The 5,372-nt window shown below is 34.6% G+C and overlaps 1 pseudogene; it reads right to left on the reverse strand.

Annotated features, from left to right (window-relative positions):
* Positions 1-690: 690 nt before the first annotated feature.
* LOC126495762 (60S ribosomal protein L29-like) lies at positions 691-2,247 on the reverse strand (annotated as a pseudogene).
* Positions 2,248-5,372: the final 3,125 nt, after the last annotated feature.

Genomic DNA, 5,372 nt, shown 5'->3' on the forward strand with positions numbered 1-5,372 from the left:
TCGCTTTAGGGACTGCAAGAGTCCTATCAAGGAGTTTCCCAATGATATCGACCTGCCTTGTCTGTTGTTAATGTGCAGTCATTGGTATAATGTCATCTTTTACCACACCTCCTATATATAGCTGAAGGCTAAGGTTTCCTATTTCTGTCATTCCCAGATGAAATGGTATTCCTAAAAATTCCTTGCCTGGAATTCTTTTTAAGGTGTCCTAATTTACCAAAATTAAAACATTTGGCAGGTTGATGTCCCCTCATTGCTTTGGAAATCACTTCTCCTACCCAAGATTCATAATTGTAGTTAAAGGTCTGATAATTCATGGGATGTTGGATCCATTCATCCATAGGTGCTGATCTAGACCTTAAAGGTCCAATTATCTTTTTACATTCTAAGTTTTCATTTTCAAAAGCCAGCGATTCAATAATCAATCATTTTGCTTCTGGGTCTGTTATTCCTATGTTCAGAGCCTTAATTAATCTTTGCAAAATTCCATGCTCTCAAGTTATGGAAGCCACAATTAAAGTGTTCAACTGCTTTTCTAATCCAAATCCCTATTCCATTTTCTTTTCTTTATTAACAGAACTTGCCTCAAGTTTATTTGTAAAAACAGCATAAGGTCCTGAAAATCTGCAAATACTGTGTAGGTGTTCACACCAGTCCACCTGTCTTCACATTGACAGTGTGAGACCTTTATTATGGGGCCTTCACAGGGGCCTGGCACCTTTGAGAGCCTGAGCTGCAGCTGAGGCCACTGCCTTGGCTTGAACCTTGGGCTTTGATTTTTGGAGCCTAAGACCCTTGGCCATGTAGCTTCTAATCTGCTTCCCAAGCTTGGGGTGAGCAATTAAAGCCAGACGGGTGAGTTTACGACTGAGGCCCTTTGGCACCTTGGGCTTCACCATCTGGGGCTTCACCAGGGCATTGAAGGCCTATGCACATACACTCATGGCCTTTTCATTATTTGCCTGCACCTTCTTGAGGCCTTTCTTGTTGTGCTTCTTGGCAAAGCGTATGTTCCTCAGGAACTTGGGGTCAACCCCCTTGAGAGATTCGTATCTTTGTGACCGGGGTTTCTTGACGCCGTTTCTGTGCCATTTCTGGGACTGGTTGTGTGTGGTGTGGTTCTTGGACTTGGCCATGGCTATATGGTAATTGGTGGCCCCTGAAGCGCCTGCGACCAGAAGAGCCCCTGTTTCATTTTCCTTCAAGCAAAAGTATAGCCAGGCCTATCAAAGCAATACCTCACTGCTGGTCCCAACTTCTGTTTTAGTTGGGGTTTCTGTTCCTTTAAAGAAACATCATGACTATGGAAACTATAATAAAGAAAAATATTTCAGTCAGGCTGTCTTAAAGTTCAGAGGTTTAGTTCATTATCACCATGGCAGGAAGCATGGTGACATGTAGGCAGAATGGTTTTTGGAGAGGTGTTGGAGAATTCTACACCTGGGTTGATAGTCAGAAGGAAGAAAACAATACTGGGGCTTGCCTGAACATTTAAAATCATAAAGCCTACCACCTGTGACACAGTTCCTCGAACAAGACAAAACTTACATGAGCAAGGCCCTACTTCCTAAGATTGCTGCCCCTTTAAGAGCCTATGGAGTTCATTTTGTATATCACAGAAAGCATAAAATAAAAAAATATTCATTTTCATGCACTTTTTGATAAAAATCAAACTAGGGTTTGTTCTTTTAGATTTTTTTCTCATTATACTCGGTAATTGTTTGTATATTTCCACTATTAAGCTCATTTATTTACAAATACATTGTGTGTTGTCATGTACTTCATAGAGGCCAGAGTTCTGTGTTGCATAGCCTGTCTATGAGGTTAGCTACAAGTAATAATGGATTTCTACAGCTCCCCACATCAAGTGAAAGAAGAGGGAGAGAATAGATATAAAAGATAGGTAGATAGATAGATGATAGATAGATAGATAGATAGATAGATAGATAGATAGATATCTGCTGGATGGATAGAATGATAGATGGATATACTATAGAAAGATCAGTGACAAAGCACAATATCCTTTTTCTTATACACTTTTTAAATATTTATACATATCAACATAGTAGAAACAATTGCACAACTTCATATCTATGATGTAGGAGTGTCTTCTATCTATCTGTTGTGCAGGTCCTTCTACATATCTGTATACGTTTATTGACATAGATGGACTGCATGAGGAGGAATTATTAGAGCAAATTTTATTTTTTCAACATTTTTCTAAGATTTGGCAAAATCCTCCTTCTGAAGAGTTTCCATTCATATGTTACATCCAAAGTAGTATAATAGAAAGTTTTTCCCAACACTGCTATCAAGAGTGAATATTTTTATTTTAAATACGCCTTTCTGAAAGATATTACTAAACCAAATAATAAACTACTTTGCTTGTAGATTTGATTGTATAAAAATCAATGAATGTAAATTTTGTTCATTGATTTCTATAATCTCCTTTCTAGGAGGTATAAAATAATTACATATTGGATCTTACAGAGATATAGGCTCATATCTTCCTAACTTCTCACCTGTCTTCTGGCTATGTCTATAACACCAAACTCTTTAATGACTTTTCTATCTAAAGAAAGCAAAGCATAAATGAATAGCATTTTAAATACACAGATACATAGAAAGTATGCTTAAGTCTTTTTATGTTAATATTTAAAACATATTGAAATGATAAATATGTTTTAAATTTCATGAAAATTAAAATTGGAAAGCTATAAAAATAACAAAAATCAATCTTAAACCAATACTTGTAAAACCTATACATAATGAGCTTGTACAAATACTAAAGTCTCATCTGTAAATAATAATTTTGCAAAGAATCAGAGTAATGTGGTAGTAAATGTCATAGTTAAAAATCTCTTTTTGGAATAGAAGTTCATCCTTATGTAAATAACAAGTTCATACTTGAATATCTCTTCTATAATTTCAAAAAAATATAATTTATAATATATCATTAACCTAAGAACAAAATTTAAGTGGAAAATTGTTTAATAAAAAAAAAAAAACCTTGAAAATACTTTCATAACTTTGGGATTAATAATGACTTCCAAATTAGAATATAGGAAAATATAAAAATAGCATCTGAAAATTAATAAATAATTTATATACTTTGTTAAAATATACTTTTAATTTTCTATTTATTAAAGCTTCAGGGAAAGAGTGTGAGAGAGGGACCTGGGTATCTATAGGACAAATGAGTTTCACTTTCCCCTGTTCCAGGCTTGTAGTAGAATCTTTTCTCTTATAAACATGGTTCTTTTATGGCTACAATTATTTGGAACAGTGCAGTTTAATGAAGGCCCAGATGGCCAAGGCACTATCTTGAACAACCATTCTATAAATTCAGGCAATGATTAGAAGAGCTTTATTTAAGACTTTAAACTGCCTCAGTCCTAGGTATATATTTGATGCAAAATAATACATATTCTCATTTGAACTTATCTCATAATCAGCTATAATTTGAACTTCAGTTAACCTCATCATTTTATTTGGCACTGTAACAATTAGTCATGATCCAGTTTAGCATTACTTTAAATAACCAAGAGTCTTCCATCACAAGCATTGTACCTACTTCGGGTTTCATGGTATGGTGTAAGATTCCATTTGGAGCAGGACACAGCAGTAATCCAAAATATTTGCCCTGGAAATTTGTTCTGGTTTCTTCAAACCTGACACCAAATTTGTCCTGATACCACATCCCCAAGGATGCCGCTGGATGTTTTCTGAATGCAACAACTTTTACATGAAAATATATAGCCCTAGTCTAATGAATTTTTATATTCCAGTCCATGTCAACTGTGGCAGATTTCAATCTCTATCTCAGGAATAGGAAGTCCATATAAATGTGAATCTTTTTATCAATCCAGTGTTTTGTAGATTTTTATTAGCTGAATAACTAGGGGTCACATGAGTTGGTAGCTTTGATGATCACAAGAAAGAAAAAAGAAAAAACATGTATATATATGGTGAACTGAAATGGGTGACACTATGTCAGTTACCATGTATGAGAAATACAGGTCTTTTTTCACTCATATGAGGAAAATATGGTTTCAGGGTACTTTTCTACATACCTTCCGTCTTCTTTCTGAATAACACAACAAAAAAGTAGAGGAGAAAAAACAGATTTGGATTAATGTATATTACTAACTTAGGCCATACCAAAATCAGGCCAACTCAATAAGTGCTATTAACTTGCCAAGCAAAGCATATTTTTCAGTTTTTAGGCAGGAACCAAAGCGGAATGTTCATGCTGCCACTGGTCATGGCACTAAGTCACGTAGCTACAACCGTGACAGCTGCTGGCCAATAAAAATTATTACAGCTACAACAATTTACTGAAATTTCTTAAGGAATGTAAGTGAATTAATAAATTTGAAAGTTATGTGATTATAGAAAATATAGCCATTCAGGAATTTAATAACAATTTTGCTTACACTGTGGATGGTATTCTGCAAGGTGTCTGTGATTTTTCTTATACATTTATTAATTTTATTTTGTGATTTAGGTTTATTTTTCTTATTATATTCTTAATAAAACAGTTTGATAACAGAGCCAAGAATGAATGAATTTTTAAAATGATACAGTCTTTACAGATGAATAAGGAAGAGCAAGCTGAAAAAATTAATATCTTTGAAAAGGATAACATTAACTTTACAGACAAATTTCAATCTATGGCAAATGGTGAAGGGAAATTATCTGAAAGAATTCATACTGTTAAATTTAATAATCAAAATCTGTTAAAAATTGTGATAGATTAACAAATAGGGTATCTCTCCAGGAAGGGAATCTGCACGCCATCCAAATAATGTCCAATGATGAGATGCTACCTTTACTGGAAAAAAATTCATACCTTGGAATCATATGTGGAGAAGAAGGACCAGAAGCTAAGTTACTCAAGGAAGGCACTAAAACTATAAACAGGAAAAGAAATTCAGACTTCACAAACAGCAGTGGTAAAAACATTTGAAATGATGGAGAAAGTTATCATAACTGATGAGCAGGGAGAGAAGGTACAAGGACAGTACATAACAATATATGTCAGAGTCAGGGATGACTTATCCAAGAGTCTAACTAGGTATCCTGCAGTCTCCCCTGACAAGTACATCCAGCACAAAAGGTTTCAAAGGATGTAAATGGCAACCTATAAGTATGAATGATCTAAAGAAAAGTAACCAAGCAATAGTATCCTATGCCTTGCATTCTTCATTTGTTATGGAAATGGTAAAAATGTTGACTTCAAGGAAAAAGGCTATCCCACAAAATTGGCTCCAATTAGTCTCAGAAGTTCTTGAAGACAGACCCAAGCTATTATAGAAATACTATTGGCAAAAAAGGCAAAAATTTCAGAACTACAGGGAAAAACAAAAGAA

This window comes from Alexandromys fortis, unplaced genomic scaffold (genome assembly GCF_014885135.2).
Source record: "Alexandromys fortis isolate MF-2015 unplaced genomic scaffold, M_Fortis_MF-2015_v1.1 scaffold_598, whole genome shotgun sequence".
NCBI lineage: Eukaryota > Metazoa > Chordata > Mammalia > Rodentia > Cricetidae > Alexandromys > Alexandromys fortis.